This window comes from Leucopleurus acutus, assembly GCF_964270905.1.
Source record: "Leucopleurus acutus genome assembly, chromosome: 3".
NCBI classification, from domain to species: domain Eukaryota; kingdom Metazoa; phylum Chordata; class Mammalia; order Artiodactyla; family Delphinidae; genus Leucopleurus; species Leucopleurus acutus.
The window spans coordinates 158,741,235-158,767,393 of record NC_139145.1 but is presented as its reverse complement, the minus strand read 5'-3'; the positions used below and the strand labels follow the sequence as shown (position 1 = coordinate 158,767,393).

At 33.4% G+C, this 26,159-nt stretch overlaps 1 pseudogene across 1 annotated transcript; it reads right to left on the bottom strand.

Moving 5' to 3' along the window:
- Positions 1–16,228: 16,228 nt before the first annotated feature.
- LOC309958960 (UBX domain-containing protein 2A-like) lies at positions 16,229–18,027 on the bottom strand (annotated as a pseudogene). The gene is made up of 3 exons: positions 18,021–18,027; positions 16,484–16,845; positions 16,229–16,439 (listed from the first exon to the last, which is right to left on the bottom strand). The product of its transcript is annotated as a UBX domain-containing protein 2A-like (transcript).
- Between the last annotated feature and the right edge of the window lie 8,132 nt (positions 18,028–26,159).

Below are 26,159 nucleotides of genomic sequence, written 5' to 3'. Positions count from 1 at the left end.
TTTACTGTCGATTTCCTCTTTTATAGCTGTCTTATGTATTGAGGTACTCCTATGTTAGGTGCATATATATATTTATAATTGTTGTATCTTCTTCTTGGATTGATCCCTTTATTATTATGTATTGTCCTTCCTTGTCTCTTGTAAAATTCTTTATTTTAAAATCTATTTTATCTGATATGAGTATTGCTACTCCAGCTTTGTTTTGATTTCCATTTGCATGGAATATCTTTTTTCATCCCCTCACTTTCAGTCTGTATGTGTCCCTAGGTCTGAAGTGGGTCTCTTATAGACAGCATATATATGGGTCTTGTTTTTGTATCCATTCAACAAGCCTGTGTCTTTTGGTTGGAGCATTTAATCCATTGACTTTTAAGGTAATTATTGATATGTGCATTCCTATTACCATTTTCTTAATGGGCTTTGGGTTTGTTTTTGTAGGTCCTTTTTTTCTCTTGTGTTTCCCACTTAGAGAAGTTCCTTTAGCATTTGTTGCAGAGCTGGTTTGGTGGTGCTGAATTCTCTTAGCTTTTGCTTGTCTGTAAAGCTTTTGATTTCTCCATCGAATCTGAATGAGATCCTTGCTGGGCAGAGTAATCTTTGTTGTACGTTCTTCTGTTTCATCACTTTAAGTATATCATGCCACTCCCTTCTGGCTTGTATAGTTTCTGCTGAGAAATCAGCTGTTACCCTTATGGGAGTTCCCTTGTACGTTATTTGTCATTTTTCCCTTGCTGCTTTCAATAATTTTTCTTTGTCTTTAATTTTTGCCAATTTGATTACTATGTGTCTCAGCGTGTTTCTCCTTGGGTTTATCCTGCATGGGACTCTCTGCGCTTCCTGGACTTGGGTGGCTATTTCTTTTCCCATGTTAGGGAAATTTTCGACTATAATCTCTTCAAAGATTTTCTCAGCTCCTTTCTCTCTCCTTCCTCCTTCTGGGAGCCCTATAATGCAAATGTTGTTGCATTTAATGTTTTCCCAGAGATCTCTTAGGCTGTCTTCATTTCTTTACATTCTTTTTTCTTTATTCTGTTCTGCACCCATGAATTCTACCATTCTGTCTTCCACGTCACTTATCCATTCTTCTGCCTCAGTTATTCTGCTATTGATTCCTTCTAGTGTTGTTTTCATTTCAGTTATTGTATTGTTCAGAACTCTGTTTCTTTGTTCTTTAATTCTTCTAGGTCTTTGTTAAACGTTTCTTGCATCTTCTTGATCTTTGCCTCCATTTTTTTCCCGAGGTGCTAGATCGTCTTCACTGTCATTATTCTGAATTCTTTTTCTGGAAGGTTGCCTATCTCCACTTCATTTAGTTGTTTTTCTGGGGTTTTATCTTGTTCCTTCATCTGGTACCTAGCCCTCTGCCTTTTCATCTTGTCTATCTTTCTGTGAATGTGGTTTTTGTTCCATAGGCTGCAGGATTGTAGTTCTCTTGCTTCTCCTTTCTGCCCTCTGGTGGTGTATGTATTTGTTTTAAATTTTATAATTTTTTGCTGTTTTAGAATTATATTTTTAGGTGTCTATAAGTTCATTATATTATTTTTCATTTTGACCTTTAATCAGTATTTCTACTGAATTATTTCACCCTAAGTTCTTTATTTTGATATGTTATATCTAATTTTCATTGTAATATTTCTGTTTCTTCATTTCTTCATTTTCAAACAGACTACTGTTTCATTTTTATATCACTATTTATTTAGACTGAGCGTATTTAAATTTTTATTTAAATTTTGTTTTTTTCCTTACCATGGCTTTCTGGCTACTTCCTTCTGGGTTCCTTTTTCTCATCAGATATTTTGTATCGCTCATTTCATTTATTTGTTCCTTTTGGAACTCCTCCTAAATACTATATTGCTTCTTTTCAAGTTATTTTGCATATTTTTAACTTCCTTATTAAAAAAGTTTCCTCGAGGGACTTACCTGGTGGTCCAGTGGTTAAGAGTTCCCTCTTCCAATGCAGGGGACATGGGTTCGATCCCTGGTCGGGGAACTAAGATCCCATATGCCACATGGTGTGGTCAAAAAAGAAAAAAAAAAGTTTCCTCTCTTTATTGCTTCACTTCCATTCTGGATTATTATCTTACTTCTAGGTTAAAACTTTTGTAATTCTCTCTTCCGCAGATTTTCCCTTTTGTTGATTTAAACAAACCCTTTAATTGCCCCTCTATATAGCCATCTTGTCTTTTAAATGATTTTTACTCTAATTGTAAAGATGACATTCTTTTATCTCTTTGAGATTATATAGATATATAAAATATAAATTATGAGTATTTATTGAATTTATTAGTTGCTCATGTAATTGAGTTTCTAGGACTTTTTACAGTACTTCTTGTTTTGCTTGATAATTCTTTTTCTGCAACTTGTTCCCATATTTGATTTCCTGTCTCTTCAATCCAGCTCTCTGGATTGAATTTTTAATTTAGAAAGTCAGGCACTTAACACTCTATCTAACTAGTGGCCTCTGGATGGTTTGTTTATGGAGGCTAAGTGACTTGTAGAACTCCTTAAATGATTCTATATCAGAAGCTCAGCTTTCATCTCTATTGTAGATAGGTCAGATTTTTGGCATCTCTATTTCATAGTGAAAGCAATGGTGTGTTGGAGACTAGGGGCTGGCTGAAATCTACTGTCTGAGTCAAACTGTCCACTGGGTTGTTTATTACCTCTTCCACAGATGATGATCTCTGATGGACATTAATATATAATGTGAACATTCTCACATTTTTTGCCTATTCCCATTGCAGCACCCACATGCTTCTTCTGCAGAACAACTTTTTACCAGATTTCCAAAATTTCTACTCCTAGGTACCTGACCAACTAGACATGCTCTTTGCTACCATCATGAACTCATGTAAACGTTTAACTCATTCAACTTATCTTTCCACATAATGTAAATGAAAAAGTACAAGTTACTAAGATTTGGCTCCTGGAAGGATTTCCCTTCATCACTGCTGGGGGACTCTTTAGTTCTCACTAATACAGTCATTTTCCACTTTTGGTGGCTTGATAATAATTACATAATGGGAAGTTTTGGCTACATGGTGTCTTGATATTCCATGGTTTGGCACTCAGGTTTTCAACAGGGTCCAGTAGCTATGTTATGAGTGGTGTTGGCCACTCAGGTGTAGATAGAATGCTCTTGCTCTGAAACACTGGGAATATGCACTGCATTTTTTTTTTAATTGGGTTTACAGATGATCCACCTGTTGTCTTTATGACAGACACCTCTAGAATCCTAGGGTCTGTTAGATCATATGGTCTAAGCAGCAGGCCTGCTTATATTGCAAGTCAGATATAAGTTCTTTGGCCACAGGCTTTAAAACTAGAAGCTTTTTGTGTCAAATGCTACATTGGTTGGAACAGTATTGTCAAGCATGAAATATGATGCTTCCAAAACCTAGAGTCCTACCAGGAATTATTCTTCTTTCCTAGCCGTATAAGCTCTAAAATGCAATTATTTACTCTTTATTTTGAAGGGGATGCTCTGGCATGCAGTAGAAAAATGATTTCCTAAATTCTTTACCTTGGAAATTCCAAAAGAAACAGTAAGGCCCATACATGAAACCCCACCTGTGCAGGAAAAACAAGCATTGCTGCCATGGCATGAGCCAAGAAGTTCCTATTGTCACTGATACTACTACTATAGGCATAGACCTACCCACACTCAAGAAGCTTGTGCTTAGACTAGCAGACATAGGCTTTGCCTGCTGAAACTGTAATCTGCTAAAGATTACCTGTAAATTTGCACTGCTGTTGAAATGTTGCCTCCTCTGTCCTTCTGCCTTACGCATTTCACACAAGTGAATCAAGAAGACAGAGTCTAAATTATGCCCAGTCCTCTGGTTACATGCAAGTCTGTAAAATGTAGATTTAATCTTCTGTTCTCAATGATACAGGAGTGATCTTAGGAAGAAGTGGGAATAGACACTGAGTGTCAATAGGCAGCATCTTAAACATGTACAATATTTGATGAGTATATGTAAAATGTTGAAAATATATGCCATTTTAAGCAAGAAATTTAAACACCATTCTCTCTTATACACAAGCAAATGCACTAAATCATTAAGTATTTAAACCTGACAAAATCATGCTTTGACTTCTTGGCAAACATCTCCTATATTAATCTCCTCGGGCTGCTACAGCAAAATACCACAGCTAGATGGCTTAAACAACACACATATATATTTTATTTTCCTTATAGTTCTGGAGGCTAGAAATCCAAGATCAAGGTGTTGGCAGGTTTGGTTTCTTCTGAAGTCTCTCTCCTTGGCTTGCTGATGGCCACCTTCCCATAGTGTCCTCACATGATCTTTTCTATGTGTGTATCTTTCATGTTTCTGTGTGTGTCCTAACATCCTCTTTTTATAAGGACAACAGTCATAATAGATTAGAGCCCACCCAAGTAACCTCATTTTAAGTTAATCACCTCTTGGGGAGAGGGAAATTCAACCTATAACACTCCCCTCCCACATTTTTTTTTAATCTCACAAACAGATTCCATGGAATAGGACCACTTGTATTCTCATAATCATTATGAAATTATATAAAAGGTCATTCTCATGTACGTTATTATAAACATTATTATAAAATTTAGGGTAAATTTTACTTTAAAATGTTAAAATTTATGTATATATAAATTGTTCAACCAAAATTACAAAATATCTAGGCTGAGTTATTTACACACCACATTAAAAAACTACCATGTGTAAAATATTAGATAGCTAGTGGGAACCTGCTGTATAGCACAGGGAGCTCAGCTCGATGCTCTGTGATGACCTAGATGGCTGGGATGCTGGGGGGGAGGGGAGTGTGCAAAGGAGGTCCAAGAGGGAGGAGATATATGTACACATATAGCTGATTCACTTCGCTGTATGGCAGAAACTAGCACAACATTGTAAAGCAAATATACTGTAAAAAAAAAGGGGAAGAAGACCTTTTAACATTGTACAATGGTCATTATCATTACCAATTTATTCATTATGGCCCTAATAATTTCACTTTGAGAAATAAATCCAGTTTCTAAGATTATAAGAGACGGAAATGGATGTTTTTCACTTGGTTCAAACTAGTTAATTTGTTTTCTTTATAGATAGAAGGAGGAAACAGGTGCTTCTGTGATTTATGAAAGAATGTAGCTCACAATTATTATGATGAAATGTCAAAATTATGTTAATCTACATTGAATGGTGAAAGCACTACAATCATAGCACAATCAAGTTAGAACAATGTTCTTAAATTCTAACTGGGCTTTGAATGAAATTGTTTTAACTATGCTAATTTAAAAGTTTCTTAAATGTTCCTGTGGCTCATTATCTTTCAACACATTGTAATTATTTTCTGGTGCTGACAACTACACTTTGGAATAGAAGCCCACTGGCATTTTCATAAATTATTTAAATGTAAAAATTGCTGTACAGTGGTTCATATGAGTCACTTTTATCACAGACAGTGTTCAAGGTATGAAGATTCAGTGACATATCATTTCTAGGTAGAATCAAGATGAGAAGTTTGGTCCAATTACTGCAAGGAATTCCAGTAATAAAAATGCTATTTTTTTCTTAAATTGGCAACTCAGAAGGAAAGGTCAGATCTGGCATATGTTTGAGTATAAAAGTGAGCTTATTAATTTGGCTTATTATACACAAATATAACAAGTCATTTCTGGTACACTTACTGCTTTTTATCCAAGGTAAAATAATTTATTAAATTCAGAAAAAGTCACACAAGATTACAGAAAGCTGTTATTTTCAAGTCAGTTTGAGTGTGTCTCAAACAAATAATTATTTTCAGATATATTTTAGGAATTCAACCATATATATATATGATTGAAATTTAGTTCACATACCATAGAATTCATTTATCAAAGTATATAATTCAGTGTTTTTAGGATATTCACAGTCTTGCAATCATCACCACTATCAATTTTAGAACATTTTTATTACCACAAAAGGAAACTCCTGACCAATTAGCTATCACCCTCCACCCCAGTGCCAGTCCTAGGCAAATACCAATCTACTCTCTGTCTCTATAGATTTGTCAATGTGGACATTACATATAAATGACATCATACAATATGTGATCTTTTGTAACTGACTCTTCTCACTTAGCATAATGTTTTCAATGTTCATTCATATTCTTGCGTGTATCAGTATTACATTCCTTTAAATTAACAAATAATGTTGCATTGTATGGAGATACCAAAAGTTATTTATCCATTCATCAGTTGACGGACATTTGGCTTGTTTCCATTTTTTGGCTGTTATGAATAATGCTTCTATAAACTTTGTGTGCATGTGTTTTATTTCTCTGGTATATTTCTAGGAGAGGAATTATGAAGTCATGTAGCAATTCTATGTTTAATCTTTTGAGAAACTGCCAGACTTTTCTAAAGTGGCTTTACCATTTTACATTTCTACTAGTCAAACATGAGGATTCTAGTTTCTCACATTCTCACCAACGCATGTTATCTGTCACTTTGATTAAAGCTATCCTAGTAAATATGAAATTATATAACATTATGGTATGATTGTCTCGTATTCATATATCAGTTAGTAGCAAATGTCCTCAGTTTATCACTAATGACCACTTAAATTGTGCTGGATGAGCCATTATGTATGCTGAGCTTACAACTGCAAACACTGATTTAAATAATTGATAGAGATATCAGTAAAAGAAGAAAGAGTAGAAGGACAAGGGAAGAGCAATATAATAATGTTCCATTTATTGGATATATTATATTTTGTTTCTCCATTCATTGGTTGGGGGACATTTGGATGTCCCCCAAAAAAGAATAACAGGGAAAGAAGATATACTAGCATGAATAATGAGGTGATTTTAACTTTAAAGGACATCAACTCTCTTTAATGTCCCAGAAAAATAATTTCAATCTAGAATCCTATACTCAGGCAACTGATCAAACAAATTGGATAACAAAATAAAGAGATTTCAGGCATAGATATTTCAACAAACAAAATAAAACACACAAAACACAAAAATCTCTCATGTACTCTTTCTTAGGAAGCTAAACTAATTAAAATGAAAGAATAAAAAGTGAAAGAAGAAGATAGAGCAGCATCTTCAAAGGAAGATGCTCAGCAGATCTGGGAAAGTAAGAAAATGCCCAGGATGCTGGAACAGGCATTTCCTTCCAAGCAACTCACTCTTAGGCTCTTAGAGTGAGGAGAAAAGATTGCAGCATTAAACTTTTTTTCTCCAGAAAATAAACTGAAATCACAGGTAGTACAACAAGTTAGTGTGGAAATTTGACTGAGAGGTTGAAGAAGATGTAGAGAGAATTCTCTTGGAAATAGAGCAAAACTATACGTAAAGATATATATATATATTAAAAAAACAAGTTGTGCATGAAAGGTAATTTAACAATAATACACTGAGCAGCTCAAAAGTGTAAATATATGTACCTAAAATCAAAATAAGCCCTGCATATTGATTTAACCCAGGGGTGATTTAACAATAATTGCAGATGTAAGGAGGGGGAAAATGGTATGACGTGGTAAGAGAAATAAATCGTCATCTCTTACAATAGGAAATTAATAGGTGTTTAAAATGATAATTTATTATTGCAGTATAAGCATATAATTTAAAGTTATGGATGGGTATATGAGAAGCACAGGAAAAAGAGTTTAGGTACTTTTTTATATGGAGATGAATTAGGAGTGGGGATGAATTGATCCTTGGATTCCTCTACCTTGGATGTTTTTCTTTGATTATTTTAAAATATTATGTTATTAACATATTCATAGACTGTTATAAAATTTTGTAAATAATTTGTTGTATAAGTGGCAATTTACTATAATGGTATCCTCATTAATGAAAGCAAAAACAATGGGAAGATAAAACACTGCACTGCATTGCCTAGAGATTCTTTTCTAATTGGAGAATGCATTTCTTAACCTCAAATCTTTTATTTCCTCGTTCGTGCTTTTCTAAAAAAAAATATTGTTTCTTGAACTTTGAAGATAATTGTTCTAACAATATTATCTAACCAGGAAGAGCTCATGCTCTTCCTTCTCTTTTCCTTTCTGGTTCAAGTCTCATCCTTGGTTTCCCATTTTTTTTTTTTTTTTGAAACTGATGTAATGGAACATTTATACATGCCATTCTAGGGTTAAGAAAAGGGGGCAGGAATAGCAGAGATTCTGTAAGCTTCCTGATAGCAGGCACTAAGTTCACCATCATTTCCTGTATGGTTTCCCATATTGTTAAGCAGTTTGGTGCCAGTCTCTGCATGAAGATTTTCTATGTAGAAAAAAAATCTCCTTAGAAAAAAATTCAGCATTATAATATATTCTCTTCTTTATTATATCGTCAGTCTCTTGTCACCATAAAATAGTATTTTGTACATTAAAATTCTCCAAATCCCATAGCCAAGTGTTACATCTATGAAAGGTAATAAATATGAATATGAAATTTCAGTAAACTATTAAACTGTTAATCAAGAATGGTTCTGTGACTCCTATTTAAAGGTAGTTTTCCAAATCTTGATTAATTATATGATTAGCTCTTAATAATAATATTGTTTGTTTTCTTAATCATAAAAGAACATGTAATCATAAAAGAACAAGTTATTCAAAATATATTAGTCTTGTGGGTTTTTTTTACAACTCAGTGAATTATACGATTGCCTTTTTTTGGATATATGCTTAGTTCATTATCTGCACACATATTCACAAACAGAAGTTGAAGAAACTCACAGAATATTAGGTACAAGATAGAAATTTTAGAAGTTTAATTTTAGAATATATATTTTATTTTAATTATGAGCTCCTTTTCTTGACTTAATTTCTTCATGTCTTCATTGACTAGATAATAGAATTTTCAATACTTGACTTTTTAGTGATATTCCCTATAAAAATACTAAGGAAAGTGAGTTTTTTGCATCCCAGTTCATGGAAGCAGCACTGTCAAAGGAGATTTAGATATTGTTAATGAGAAATAGTATTACTGGTGAAAATATGGGTACTAGAATGCATTTATTATCATTCCACAGTACTGGCACTTGGTAGGCTGGCCCAATCTCTAGGCCACTGAGGTTATTTACAAAGCCAAAAATAATTTATTTTTTAATAGAATGAGTTCACATCAGTAATTCTCTTTTAAATTTAATTATATAAAATGTTTTACTTTAATTTTATTTAATGTAAATTGCTCAATTTTTTTCTATAATATGCTTACTAAAACTTCTATAACCTCAGTCTCTTGTAATTGTATACTCTTTTTTAACCCGTTTACAACTCACTGATTACCTTTCTGTGGTCATTTTATTGACCTTAAAGCTTTTCAAAAAACTCTTGCCTCTAATTATTATTTAAAACAATTTGTCTTCATAATTATAAATTTCATATTTCAAGTAATCAAAGATTTATATAATGGAAAATGAGGTTAAATTTAAATACAGTCTTTATTCTTTCAGATAAATTGATTTTGTACTTTTCTTTCCCTTTTAGTGCATTTTGCTCATTCTACCATCATAAGTAATTTCTATTAATTCTGCCTAGAACAAAGCATATTTCATAATTACTCAATTCAGACAAGGAACCAGATACTACCATACAAATAAATTAAATATTGCTCATGAGTTGATTTAAAAGAATAATTGCAAAGATTGCATCTTTCCAGCTATCACTAATCAGGCTGTCTAGTTTTCGAAGGTCAAAAGGAAGAAAATAATAGAAGTTAGCCAATCAACCAACTCTGTAATGGTAAGCACAAAGGTCCAATATAATTATACAGAGATAGAAAGGAATATCAAGTGAAATTTTAATGTTTTATTCTTTATACTTAGATTTTCAAAAAGTATATATTCACCTATAAGATTAACATAACTTTTAAGAAAAAAAAATGTAATGTCCAATTGGTTAACGATTATGTTCAGTAGTTGCTTTTGTGTTTCTACCGTGTGCTGGGGAAAAATCTAAACAATAGGTATAAAGTAGTGAAAACATGTTTAGAGGTAGCCAAGAGGAATGGTGGTATCAATCTAAGCTTAAAAACAAAGAAAGTATAGCTTATGGTGAATACGTGAATGACAGAGATAAACTACAGTTTCTGGTCAAAGATGTTTTTTAATAACTTTACATATCAGTACATCAAAGAACACTCACTACCTTTAAATGAGCTGAACATATGTTTGTAAGTGTATTTCATTAAAAAATATATGTGAAAAGACAAAAAACTAACAAGCTAGGATGTGAAGAGTACTCGTCCAATGTTGTCTAGAAGCAATGGACTTCATCTGGAGAGATGCAAGGCACTGCCTTTTGCTCTGAGCAGAGGTTCTCAAGTGTGGCCCACAGATCACGCTGGTCCAATAACTGTCACTGCTCTGCCTAGATAGCGTGAGATTGAAAGTGAGCATTTCTATATGTTAATATCTAATTGAGAGAGTTTTCTGATGATCCTGAAAATAAAAACCTGTGTTTGTATTTAATATTTTTAATTTCATTTCTTCAGTACTTCACTTTAATTGGATTATGTAAAAGTATTAATATGTAAGAACTGTGTTTAAAAAATTGGATGTAATATACTCTAGATCAGTGGCCCACAAATTTCAGCCTACTGGCCAAATATGCCATGCCTATGGACTGTGTTTTTAAGAGTTTTCATGGAACACAGCCAAAATCACTTGTGTATATGTACATAGTAATAGTAAATCCCTATGAGAGAAAGTATTTTGCCATTTTCAAGTATTCAAATATATTAATCCATTTAGAAGAATTCTGGTTCAGTAGGAATCATTAGTATACATTATTATTTTATGATACAGTGAAAAGGTATTAAATATATAATAGACCACTAACAGAGTAAACCAGTTTCTCAATTTAAGATAGTAGATTCATTAGATTCTTAGACATTTGAATAGAGTTTCTGTGGAGGATTAATACGATTTTACATATTAATGTTATTGTACTTGAAACGTATGTAACATTATTATAACTCCTCCCAAAATACACTCACCTTTTGAAAACAGATTTTAATCATGATTAATTCAGAAACCATTTATATTTTTAATTGACAGCTCATACATCGCATTGGTGCCACATATGTAACAGATGCTCAATAGTTTGTTGAATAAAAAAATGATAAGCAAGTCTATGAAATGAAATGGAACACAGATATGTAAACTTTCCTGAAAAAGGTAGAATTTGGCAATAGATTGATAAAATTATTGTAAAATTTTTAACTTTATTGCCAATTATGATATAAGGTTTCTTAATAAAATAGATACTATATTTAAATATAAGATTTTAAAGCATTTTTTCCTTACTCAACATCGTTGGACATTTAAACACTTTCTATTATTTATGCCAGGTGATTTGGGGGTTTCAATGTAATGTTTAGATGTATATCACAATTCACATTGAATCACAAGTAGTTTTTTAGTGACTTTTAAAAAATGGTCTTACAAGACGTCCTAGAATCATCTAGTTCAGGGGTGCCCAACCTCCAGGCCACCTACCAGTACCAGTCTGTGACCTGTTAGGAACCAGGCCACACAGCAGGAGGTGAGTGGTAGACAAGTAAGTGAAGCTTCATCTGCCCCTCCCCCTCGCTCTCATTACTGCCTGATCATCCTCGCCCCCGTCCCCCCGATCTGTGGAAAAGCTGTCTTCCAGGAAACCAGTCCCTGGTGCCAAAAACGTTGGGGACCGCTGCTCTAGTTAATAGATCTTTAAATATATTTTTCTCTGTTTCTTTCTGTTTCCCTTCCTGTCCTTACCTGAACCAGGGATTGTCTTGCATTTAGTAAACCTGTGCTTTTCTACTCTTGAGGCCAGTGCCAAATTCATAGATAAGTCTTTTTCTACAGTAGGCATGCAAAGGATTCAGTTTCTGCTGAGCTTGTCTGAGACTCAGAGCAACATATTTTAATTATGTTATTCTAGAATTAGGAATTTTATATAGCTGAATGGAATAAAAATCCAAATAATATACTGCTTAGTTGTAATGTTATAGAATAGAAAATAGAGATATAAAACCAAATGAAAATGTAAAACATTATTTCTCAGCCTCTTAATGTTTTGTTGCAAGTCCTAAATGTTTAATGTTTATATTTATGCACTGTTTCCTAATTTTTTTTAATTAATTAATTTATTTTTATATTTATTTTTGGCCGTGTTGGGTCTTCATTTCTGTGCGAGGGCTTTCTCTAGTTGCGGCAAGCGGGGGCCGCTCTTCATCATGTCTAATTTTTTTAAGAATATATTTTTTTCTGTTCTTTAGTTGCTAGGTATGTGAGATGTTAGCAGCATGAATAGCCATATAATTCAAATATATTTTTCATTAATATTCTGAAAGCCAATATCATGTAGGGAAAGAAAAGCTACTTGTAATCAAGAAAATAAATTACCAGTGTTTCACTTATTTAATGACATGATAATATGTATACCAACCACCAAAATAATAAGCATTTGCTGTTATGATATTTAGATTCAGTTGAGGGCACCTAGGTGATTCACATGATCTTGAATCACTCATGGATATTTTGGGGGGCTGGCTGCTTCTCAGCCAATCTAGGTTGGTCTTGACAGCAATGGCTTAGTAGGATCAGATCTGCTCTACAAGCTCCTCATCCTCCAACAGGATAGCACATACAAGTTCTGATGGGAATACAAAGAAGAACTACAACAAGTGCAAACACACAGATCCTCTTGAGGCCTAGGCGTAGAACTAGTACCATGTAACTTCCACCTTCCTCTACTGGCCAAAGCAATGCACATAAACAAGTGTAGAATCAGAGTGTAAGAACACTACAAGGTTACATGGCAGAGGTCATGAATACAGAGAAGTGAAGATTTGGGACCAATGATGCAATCAACCACAGCAGTAAGTGTTCAATTACATTTAAAAGAAATAGATCTATGATGTAGTTTGCAAATAGTATCAAATTAAAAAATACAAATGAATATTCAAAAATTAAATTTCTGTGTTCTATTCACTTAATGCCTTTTCATATTGCTGACTTAAAAAAATCAAAGTATAATTTATATAAGGTGAAATGTTCAGCTATTAAGTACTGTTCAGTCAGTTTTCATGAATGCATATCAAGACACAGAATACTGATACTTTCACTACCCCAGAAATTTCCCTCACAGTCTTTCCTAATCAATTCACTTCAACTTTATTAATTTTATACTAGATGTATATTAGTCACTTCATTAAGATAAAAAAAGAAATAAAAGGCATAGCTATTAGGAAGAAGAAACAAAGCTCTGAATTCTGAGAAGATTATGTATTCATGGAAAACTGAAGAATTTACAAGAAAAGGAATAAAATATAAAAAGTGGATATAGCAATGTTTCAGGATACACAGTTACTATTAAAAATAAATTGTATTTATGTGTATTAATGAAATACTAAAACTGACATTTAAAACAGCATCAAAAATTATCAAATACCAAAATACAAATTTAACAGTGCAAGATTTTATAGACTCTAAGCTATAAATCTTTGATGTTATAAATTGAAGAAGATTTAAAAAACTGTAGAAATATACCAGTAAAAGGTCAGTTCTCCTTAAACTGATGTGGATTTACTTTAGTTTCCCAACTTAACATTAAACTATTAGCTGTGAGCTTTTCATTGGTGTCCTTTATCAGGGTGAGGAAACCTCCTTCCATTCATAATTTGCTGAGATATTTAATGAAAAATGTGTATTTTACCTTGTCAATACTTTCCTTGCCTCTATTGAAGTAAATAATATTCACTCAATCTGATAATGGTATGAAACAGTAATTTTTGAATGATAATCTATTCTTTCATCCTTGTTATATACCTCATATGATAATACTGTGTTTTCCTTTTCCTAGAATGATGGATTTGATTCACTAATACTTTAATGACTTTTGCATCTGTTTTCATAAAACATACTACTCTGCAATTTTTTTGGCAATACCATTGTCTGGTTTTGTTATCAGGGTTGTAGTGGCCTCACCAAATGAGTTGAGAAACCTTTACTCTTTCTCTACTTTATGAAAAACTTTACAAAAATTGCTATTCTTTCTTCTTTAAATGCCTAATTTAATTCATCAATGGAGCAATGTAGAATTGGTGCTATATTGTGGGAAGATATTTATGAACTAAATATTCACATAGACACACAAATATTTAGGTTATCCACTCTTCTTGAATAGGTGTTGGTTATGTGTGTCTTTTAGAGTACTTTTTTTTTTTTCCATTTGGATTTCAAATTTATTGGCATAGAATTCTTCAACATACCACTTGTTATTTTAACATCTATGAGATATGTAGTAGGTGGTTTTGCTTTAATTCTTGACATTCGTAATCTGTTTTTTTTTTTTCTGTTTTCCTTTTTTCTTCATTATTTTGCTAGGGGTTCATGAATTTTATAGATATTTCTGGAGAAACAACTCACTTTAGTCATTCTCTCATTTACTGATTTTCTCTTTTTTGTTTGTTTTCTATTTCATTGATTTTTACTGGTATTTATTTTTCTCCTTCTTCTTTAGTATTTGTTCTTTCTCTAACTTCTTTTTGTACTGGGAGCTTTGTTATAGGATGCATTCACATTTAGGATGATATCTTCTTAATTAACTGACCCTTTTAAGCTTATGGCCCTACCTTATAACCTTGAATTAAATTTTTCCTCATTTAAGAGCATCAACAATGGCTTTCTTATGATTAATGAATGCATGGTAGATATATGTCCCTTTCTCATGCATAATGGATGAATAATAAATTAGGTCCGTTCTCTCATTTTCAACCTGTTTGTGTTTTTATATTTACAGCAAGTTTCTTATAAGTGGCATATGGTTGAATCTCGCTATTTTTATCCAGTCTTATAATGCCTCCCTGTTAATTGAAGTGCTTAGTCTATTTACATGTAATGTAAATTATTCATATGTGTGCATTCAAGTCTAATATACTGCTATGTGATTTTGATTGTCTCATCCTTGTTCGTCTATTGTTCTCTCCTTAAATTGTGGGTGACTCAAATATTTTAAAAAAATTTATTTTATCTTGTTACATCTTTGTTGTTATTGTCATGTATGCATGTGTGTGTATATGTTTTGCATTAAAAATGCAATATTGATCTTTAACTTTGAACATTCTATTTAAACTATTTTAATGTTCATAAAATTTTATCTATCATATGTTTCAAAATTACCTTTTAACTTTTGTTGTTGTTTATTTTGCCTCTATATATGCTGTAAAACCTCTACTATAATCTGAATTGTGTCCCCCCAAAACTCATAAGTTTAAGCCCTAATCCCCAATATGATTGTATTTTTATATAAAGCCTTTAAAGTAGTAATTAGGGTTCAATGATGTCATAAGGGTGGGAGTTTAATCTATGATGATCAATGTTCTTATAATAAAAGGAGGAGATACCAGGGATGTACACACGCAGGATAAAGGCCATATGAAAGCACAGCAAAGAGATGCCCATGTGCAGGCCAAGGAGAAAGGCCATGGGAGGAACCATCTCCCCTGCTTGCACCTTCATCTTGAACTTCCAGTCTCCAGAACTGTGAGAATATAAATTGCTATGGTTTAAGTCATCCAGTGCAGGGCATTTTATATAATAAACTAATATACTTATGTTCTTTTATTATTTTTGACATTTTAATAAGCTACAAAATTTTATTCTTAAATATATATACATCCTAGATACAGTTGCCAAATTAATATTTGAGTATATCTTGATGTTACAGAATGAAAACTGAACACACTGTGAAGTTTAGTCATAGTTAAGGTGAAAAGAGAGTCTTGTAGTCTTTTGATTATATCTCAGTTATAAAATAATGACATTGATGCTTTTAATGTGCAATGCACATTTTTTTTTTAATTCACTGCTCTTTTTAAATCTGAGACAGCTAACATTTTAAAAAATCACTGCTGTTTGGGAAAGTAATGGATATGCCTTTAAATGAATCATAATGCAAACATATTTGCTTATTTATATGATGTTAAAATTCTTAATTATATAGCTACTAAAATGTACCTTATGTTGATTAAATGATATTTGAAAATGTGGAAAAATGCATTGAATTTCAGGAACATAGCTCCAGTCATAGTTAACTTTGCTAATTTGTACTTATTTTTAGAACTCTCATCAGAGGACAGTAAAATACAACCTGGATCAAAGGTCCAGTGAATATGACTTTTCCTTAATGCATTTTGGTCTGCATGTTTACTTACAATCATTATTCCTCTCCAAATTTCCCACTTAGTCCATTAAAAATTAATGCTATGAAAGTTCTCTAAAATGTTCAGCTCTTTTTTGGAGTCTCTCAATGATTGCAACATTGTACAAATCTGCTTCTTCCAGTGTGACTGTTTCATTTAGCAATTTGAGAAAAGGAAGTGGCACTGCCAGGGAAAGGGAGGACTTCTTTGAGACCCTTGGTATTTTCCAATGAAATCTTTGATGTGGCTTACCCAAAACCTGTGACATGCAGCTCAAGCAGTGTTTAGAGGGAAATGAATAGCTATTAATGCCTACAGGAAATATAAAATTTCTGGAAGATCTTTTTCCATTTGGCTAACCAGATCTGTATTTTAGTGAAATGTTCCAGATTATTAGACAACAGGCAGAGTGTCTTTATTCTCATCCTCAATACTCTTTGCTTTAGAAAAAAATTTTGGTGTAGCACTTCCCAGTCTGTGATCCTGCCCTGAGAAGGGCTGGAATACAGTCTTCATTGACATACATAGTTCATTTTTCTTTTTTTTATCTTTAACTAACATCCAGCATTTCTTTGTCAAAAATCTTTTGTAATTCTGAAGGTAATTCACCTTTTTGGTGGCGTTCAGAACCTACTTACTGACTTGCACCATCAGAATAACTTCTGAAATCATTAGCGACTTAGAATCCATTTTACCATAGTTTTTTTTTTTTTTTTTTTTTTTTCGGTACACGGGCCTCTCACTGCTGTGGCCTCTCCCTTTGCAGAGCACAGGCTCTGGATGCTCAGGCTCAGCGGCCATGGCTCACGGGCCCAGCCGCTCCACGGCACGTGGGATCTTCCCAGACCGGGGCACGAACTCGTGTCCCCTGCATCGGCAGGCGGACTCTCAACCACTGCACCACCAGGGAAGCCTGTTTTCAGTAGTTTTAGTATGAGGTACTTGGCTGTGTTTTTATTTGCATTTATCACACTTCAGGTTTCTTTGAACTTCTTTGATCTGTGGGAGGTTTTGTTTGTTTGTTTTTAAACATTTAAAAAATTCTCAACTTTAATCTCTTAAAATATTTCTTGTGACCATTTCTCTCTTTCCTTCTTCTCCTCCTGGGTTTCCAGTACTTGTATATTTGAATGTTTTCATATTGTCCCATGGTTTTCAATTATTTATTCCATTTTTTCTCTGTCTTATTTTTGTGCTCGAGGTAAGAGAATTTCTATTGTCACATCTTCAAGTTCAAAATTATTTCCTTTGTTTTGTCTGTTCTGAATATACCATGTCAATCTAGCTTGTAGCTGAGTGGGGTTAGGGACTCTTGCTTATTTATTTATATTCAGTACCCCATGAATGTGAAAATCCTCTAGTGATAGACAGCTGCTGCTTTTTGCTTAGCGTGAGGCCTGGAATGATTGAGGCTATCTCTGTGGGTGTTATGGTTCTACCTTCTGCTTTCAGCAGGCCCAGGAAGACTTTACTAAAGATGGGTTTCTCCCTGTGCTTTGCTCCTCTCTCAGCAGTAGGGCATTGCTTGCTACCCAATGTAAGACTTATCCAGTGGGGAAAATATTTTTCAGTTTCCCTGCTACCAGTGCAACCTGAAACAGGCCCTGTTTCCTTGAGCCTTATGTCTTAGGCTTTCTCAGCATTCCTACTCTTCCACAGCAAACAACCACTTCCTCCTATTCAGTACAAAGTCCTGAACCCAAAGAGATTTCCTGGTACTCTCTCAACTGTAGCAAGTGTTTGCCTCATACTGATGCACTGTCAGAGATGGGTGTGTGTCCTGCTCAGCCTTTAGGGGCTGATGGCTTAATGCCATGAATTTAAAGAGGCTATGGTAGGTAAGTGTTCTGTACCTCCCATAGCATCAGAGAGCTTTGCCTTTTAGGTCAAAGTCTTTTAGGGCAGAGTCTTTCTGGCCCCCTCCCAGTGGTAGTCAGTCTTGGCCTTGTATTGATGTATGGGGTTGGGGAATATTGGTCATATTCTGTCTTTCCCCCAGTGACAGTTATTTTCTGCTTCAGGCAGTGAAAGATCTGGGGCAGATGGTGTTCAATTTCCTTCCTTTCCCCAGTAGCAGAGAGCTGCATCTTTCATCACATCAAGATCCAGGTTGAGTGTGGATGGTTTTCCTGCACACTGCTCAGGGCGGCCAATCCTTACCTTGCAGTCATGCAGGTTTGGTGAACAGGCAGGTTGCTTTAGGCTCTCCTTCTTCAGCCCCAAACATCAGCAAGCCATGCATCCTGTGAAGTTGGTATGTCTACCTTCCCTGTTCTCAGTCCCTCTCATGAGCAATTGACCTATGAAAAGGGTTGACGAGGGAAGGCAGTCTTATGTCTGGGGCTTTCAGGGATTCCAAGTTAGCATGCTAGCCCTTACTTGGCATTTAATAAGTCATCAAATTTAAGCTGTTTTGATCCAACTTAATTTTATAGTAGCTAAGTCTATTTCCCATTGTTATGTCTTAGATGAAACACTTTATGTGTCTTATCCTTTCTCAGAAATGCATGTCACCCATTGGAATTTTTTTTTTTAATTAGATAGCCTTTTGATCTTACCATTTTATTGAAGAGCAGGCCTGTTCTCATTTTTCAGGTGATAATAAAGTTGTTTTTTTGTTTGTTTGTTGCTGCTTTCCATGTTTTATGCAAAAAATAAAAGATAAATCTCACTCTTCAATTTTAAAACATAATTTTGGAAAGAAATGAAGTGTTAGCATATAACATTTGCCTGGTTTGCACTTTTACTAATGGGCACGTTAGCCACATTTTTTTTTCTCATTCTAACTCTCATAGTCCTTTAAAAGTACAGATGTTTGACTCAGTTTTATGGTAAAAAATAATGATTTGATAAATTAGAAGCCCATTTTATTTAGTATGTGACTATTATTGATTAAGTCCATCAGGTTATATATTTCTAAAGAGCTACACTATAAAGAGAAAGAAGAACAAATTTTGAACTTTTTATTGTCTGCTGAAGCATTTCTTATAGGCATGTACAAACAGGCACACTGATGTACAAACAGATCCATCTAGAGTCTTCATTTCTACATCTTTACTGTCATCACCTATTTACAGAGAGACTCTTTTGGGACTTCACATATTTTTCTCCTAGAATTTTCTAGTTAGCCTCAGATATTGCATGGACTCGAGGACAGTCTGTTGGTACAATGATATTTGTTCTGTGATAACATGGGGTTATTACAAGTCTTTATGAGAAGACTTTAGCCTAGTTTTTTTCAGATCCTACAACATGTCTTTTTCATTATTTTTAAACTGGATGGTTAGAGTGTGTGGATCATTAAACTTTGCATTCACACTAAAGAACAGAAATAGTGTAGGTTTTAAATAAGAGAGAGTACTAGGGCACTAAGGAAGAGAGTGTCCTTTCTGACTTTGCAGAGGCAAAATCCTTGACTAAATGGCTGATAAACAGATCACTTTGAATATTTATAATAGTTTTGCAAAAAACTCCAAAGCAGTCATGCTACCTGTAATAATGAAAGTGAAAATCTTTTCAGCTACAGACTTATTTCAAATAATAGTAATTTGTAAATGTTCTTCCAAGGAGAACTAATAATTATATTTTCATTTTTTTAGATATGCAGAGGTAGTGGCAACTTTTTCATGGATTTTAATGAATCATGCATATTTTCAATCTATGCTTAGCAGTTCTAGACTTACCACTGTATCCTATTTAGCTTCTTAGGGCTTCTCAGCATATTTACCAAGTTATTTTTGAATACAAAAAATTTTATTAAATTTATAACCTAAGTCCAGAATGGTACACAATCATATTTGTATTAGTGATGCATTCACAGAAAGTAAACACACACTTTTTTTCTTCTTATAGGAAGAAACAGAGTGTTATCAGATCCCTCAAATCCTCCTTCACAACCTCTTTTCTTTGGTGACTACAACTGCCCCTCCCCCCAAAGTGAATAACAACAATGCTGACATCTAAAATAATATATTGCTTTTGCACTTAATAGAAAAGGGATCATCTATTATGTACTATGTCTGTCTAGCTTATTTTCATCAATATTTTGCATATGACATTCACCCATATTGCTACATTTGGTTGTAGTTTATTCATCTCATTAATGAGTAGTCCATTTTATGAATGTATCACAATTCATTAATTGCTGTAAATAGACATTTGATTCCTTTCCAAATGTTAGCTAGTACAAATGTTGCTGCTATGAATGGTCTTTTTCATATATTTGGCTGAACATATGTGGTGGGGAGATACACACAAGTGAAGTTACTTGCTCAAAGTATAAGTAGGTTAGCTTTAGTAAATACTACCGACCACCTTTGTAAAGTGATTGCATTAATTTAAATTCTTAACAACAGCATATGAAAGCTCCAATTGCTCCATGTTCTCCCAAAACATGAAATTGTCTATTATTTTTATTTACCCTGCTGGTGAGATTATATTTGTTTTAATTTGCATTTATACTTTATGATGAATGAAATAGAGGACTTTTTCATGTGATTTATTCCCAGTTGAACGTTATCTTTTGTGAATATCTTGTTTGAATCTTTTGCCAATTGTTCCATTAGGGCATCTTGCTTTTTATTGATTTATGAATGCTCTTTATATATTCCAGGCACATCCATTATTATATACATACATATATTAATGTACATATATTTTATATCTACTTTGTAGATATACAAAGCCCAGAACATATTTCTCTATATTTATGCATTTATGTTAATCCTAGAGAAATACTAAGAGTTAAAGAGGATGAAAGACACAGACTATTAAAAATTGACAGGTCACCTTGAGGCCATGTCCTTGAAATCTCTCGTATGACATGAAGATATAACATTAATTGAAGATCTTGGGGGCAAAATGCCATGTTAACAAACATTTTTCCACAAAAATCCACTCTTATTTTGACCATGAACTCTTACCTCATGTTTTGAATTTGATCTTCAAGGGCCACTAAACTCAATCTCTCATATTCTTCTTGTCATCAAAGTTTATAAGTCTTTTTCTTGAAGTGTTCTAGAATTCATTATTTTCATGGTTGTCTTACCTGTTTTATCTCCCAGGCCTCTGGGATCTGCCTTACAAATATCTTAATAGAAATCATGTGTATTATTATTTTTTCCTCTGACTAGTATAACATCAAACAATAACATTAAATTCTATCTCTGATAGAGCTGTATGAGTTATTCATTTCTCCTTTTACCCATTTCTACCTAATTTATCACCTCATACCTGCATGATTTCATTTTCTTGCTGACTGATCCTCATGGCTTTTGTCTACCTCCCTTCCAAGTCATTCTGTACAAGGCTTAACAGATATATATATTTAAAAGTTAAAACTCTTTATGAGAATAACCCACTTAAAATCATTTAATTGTAAAGTCTTAGCATGTAGACAGAGTCTTCCAATATTTGATTGGGCCTTACCTTATTAACTTATGCTCTAATAGATTTGTGTAATTGGGACATGACATTGAATTACTTAATATTCTTATGGCAGTAAGGAAGAATTCTGCTTAAATCATTGTCCCATACCTACATTCTATTAAATAAGCAAGCATCTTCATTTTAATAACCATATAAATTATTTTTCTGTAGAATTCAACTTGTAACTTTTCATTTTTTCTTTCATTTTATTGCAAGTCTTTTGAAAACTTGTACAGGACATGATTAAGTTATGATAATAACTAAACTTAAAATAGTGCATTCTTCAGTCGTTGTCAGTGTTCTAATATATGTCTTGTTCTTTCAGAAATAATTTAAAAATTCACATTTTTCAAAAAATCATTTGAGATTAATTTAGGGTAGACTTAGATAGGCAACAGGGATTTTATTTCAGTATTGATTTTCCACAGAAATTTGCTCAGATTCCCATATGATCATACCATATTGCTTACAGCACAGCCCAGAAGGTTAGTATTAAATATCAGTCTTGATAAGACCCCAGGCGATTTAAGTACATCTTGGAGTCATTTCTCTCTGATTTCTCTTGAGTTATCTACTGTGGAACATGAAACAATTTTATTTTACTTAAAAAGCTCAGGTCTAAAGAAAAGATGGTTGTTTCTTCCAAAGGAAAATATTTTTATACGAAGTTTCAGTTAAAAATATTTCAGGATATTCCTGTCTTTGTAATGAACTCTTTCATGTGAATCAGTTTATTTTGAGTCATTCTTTTAAACTGTAGAGAACATTATACATACCATATTTATTTTATATCTAATTTTTGTTCTTATTATTCACTGTTTTATTCCTCAAAAGATTACCTGGCATAGAGTAGGTACTGAACAAATATTGTTTTAATGAAATTAGCAGGTCCACTGTGTACTATTATTTACCTTTGAGCACACTAATCTAATCTCCCATTTTCTTGGCCTTTTTCTGTAAAATGTCAGTAATAAACTAAGTATGTATTTCACAAGGTTGTTATTAAGATTAAGTGAGATATTGAACATAAAGCAAAGTATAGTGCTCAGCACATTGTAAGCTCTCAATAAGTATCAGCTTTTCTTATTAAAATATTTTCAGGACTTTCTTAAGGAAAAATCTTAAGTAGTATAAGTTACTATATTCAGTTTTAACTATTTAATAGATCAAATCCACCATGAAAACACAAAGACATTCCTAGTGTAGAGAATGTTACTGAGAACATAATGCTGCCTGAGGCAGTTTCTCAGGGAAGTCTCAAAATTGTTTGAGTAATGACAATGGTGTGATAATAAGTGTATGTAATAGTTTCCTAGAGTTTCCATAACAAATTACCACAAACCTGATGTCTTAAAATAACAAAAATGTTGTTCTGTCCCCGTTCAGGAGACTAGAGTCTGAAATCAAGATTCAGCAGGGTTGTTCCCTTCCAGAGGCTTGAGAGAGAAACTGTTCTATGTGTCTCTCCTAGCTTCTCATGGTTGCAGATGATTATTGGCATTCTATGGCTTGCAGCTGTATCAGTCTAAACTCAGTTTCCATCATCATATTTCTCTGTGTGTCTCTGTGTCCTCTGTCAAAGACACCAGCCTTTGGATAGGACCACACTAATCCAGGATGACCTCATCTTAATTTGTTTACATCTTCAAGAATCCTATTTCCAAAAATAAGGTCACATTTACAGGTTCCAGAGGATAGGGTTTGAATTTATCTTTTTGGGGAGAACACAGTTCAAGTCACAACAATGTATATAATATTTTTTTTATATACAGAACTCAGTTAACATTTCAAAGATAAACATATCTTGGGGGAAGATATGTCATAAAATAATGTTACATCACTTTAACTAATTAATTTTACAGCCTGAATATTAATAATCTGCATAATCAGTTAGATGGGAAGTTTTAGTGAGTGCACACACATGTACCATTATTAACTGGCCCCCAAATAATACAGAACATTTCAGCCAAACTTCAAAGTCACAAAGGCCAATTTGCAGTCAGTTTTCTCCCCAACGTCCAGCCTCTGGTAAGTACTAATCTGATTTCTGTCTCCACAATTTTTCTTTTTCTTGACTTTCAAATAAGTAATATCTTAAAGTATATAGTCTTTTGTGCCTGCCTTCTTCACCTTGTCATCGTGATTTGAGGTACAAGGCTTGTCACATGAATCAGTAGCCCATTAATTTTTATTGCAAAGTAATATGCTATTTTATGGATACAACACAGTGGCTTTATGCATTCTTGTATTGATGAATATATTGGTTGTTTCATGTTGGAAAACAGGAATTATTATGAATAAATCTATATACAAGCTTTTGTGTAGACCCATATTTCTGTTTGTCTTGGGTAATAGCTAGGAATGGAAATGGTGATTAACATAGTAAGTGAATCTTTAACTATATAAAACAACTGCCAAATTTTTCCAGAGTGGCTATACCATTTTATATTCCCACCAGCAATAAGTTATAGTTGTTTTACGTACTCTAAAATTCTTGGTACTGTCAGTCTTTTTAATGTTAGTAATTTTGTTGAATTTTAATAAATTCTTATTATGATTTTAATTTCTATTTCCTTGATGAAAATTATGTTGAACAACGTTTCATATGCTTCTTTGCAATGTGCATATCTTATTTGGTGAAGTGTTTGCTTATGTGTTGTCCATTAATTTTATCAGGTTGTGTGCTTATTTTTGATCTATAAGAATTCTTTATATAGTCTACAATAAAGTCGTTGTCAGAAATATGTTTTGCATATATTCGCCATCTGAGTCTTGCTTTTTAAATTTTTTGAAATGTCTTATGGTGATCAGAAGTTTTATTTTTAATTTAAAATTAATTTTTCAATTTTTCTCCTTATGATTGTTGCTATTATGTCATATCTAAGAAATCTTTGCCTAACTGATGATCACAAATATTTTCCATTAACATTTATTTCTACAAGTTTACTTTTATCTTTAATTTTAGGTCTCCACATTTAGGGCTATAATCCACCTGGAATTAATTTTTATATATGGTGGGAGTTTTTTTTTATTATATATTCTTTTTTTATTTTTAATAAACTTTATTTTTTAGAGCAGTTTTAGGTTCATAACAAAATTGAATGAGAGATATAGATTTTCCATTGTAATGAATTTCCAATTGTACTAGAGGAATTTGCTGCAAAGATTCTCTTTTCCACATTTAAATAGCCTTGTACTTTTTCATAACTCAATTGATTTTGTGTGTATGCATCTATTTCTCTTCTCTCTTCTTGACTCAATTGATATGTATGTGTGTATACACACATACACGCACACATACACACACACACACACACACACAGAGATTTTTTTTCTTCTCATACTAGCCTGTGTTGTTTATTGTGACTATAATATCTCTTGAAGGCAGGCCATTTAAGCCCTCAAACTATATTCATCTTTTACAAACTTATGTTGTCTCTTTTAATCCTTTTGTCATTTGTTTTGCTATTATTTTGTAAAATTCCATATTTAGATTCTTTATGGCTGATGTATAAAAATATTATATATATAAATATGTTTCCCATTTAACCTACAGCCATGCTAAAAATACATATAAATCTATTACATTTTGTTTATTTCTTCAGGATTTATCTATACACAATAGTTCCCTTTGCAAATAAAGATGGACTTTATACTTCCCTTAGAGTACGTCTATTTTTATTTCCTTGTCTATCTTTCTTATACTGCCTAGGACCTTCAGTAAAATGTTTTCTTTTTTCTTTTTTTTTTTTTTTTTTTTTTTTGCTGTATGCGGGCCTCTCACTGTTGTGGCCTCTCCCGTTGCGGAGCACAGGCTCCGGACGCTCAGGCTCAGCGGCCATGGCTCACGGACCCAGCCGCTTCGCGGCATGTGGGATCTTCCCGGACTGGGACACAAACCCGCGTCCCCTGCATTGGCAGGCGGACTCTCAACCACTGCGCCACCAGGGAAGCCCTTCTTTTTTTTTTTTTTTAATGTTCTTTAGTTTTTAACTTATTGTGTCTTGTTATTTAATGTGGGATATCTGTAGGGTGAATATTTTGATCTTGCTCTATCATCTAGCTTTATACTCTATGAGCTTGCCTTAACTCATAGTGATTAGATCATTCTTATTTCTTGTAATTTTTGTTATGGTTTAAGTCTGACATCTTGCTGTTTGTTTTCTCTTTTCCCATCTGTTCTCTGTTTTGTTGGGTTTTTTTTAATGTTTCATGCCTTATCTCGATTTTTTAAATGTCACTACATCCTAGCTATATATTTTTGTTCTATTATTCTTTTTCAATGATCACTCTATGGTATGAAATATATACTTTTTTTGTTTGTTTGTTTTGTTTTGGTTTGGTTTTGGTTTTTTTTGCGGTACACGGGCTTCTCACTGTTGTGGCCTCTCCCGTTGTGGAGCACAGGCTCCGGACGCACAGGCTCAGCAGCCATGGCTCACGGGCCTAGCCGCTCCACGGCATGTGGGATCTTCCCAGACCGGGCACGAACCCACGTCCCCTACATCGGCAGGTGGACTCTCAACCACTGCGCCACCAGGGAAGCCCCTCTGAAATATATACTT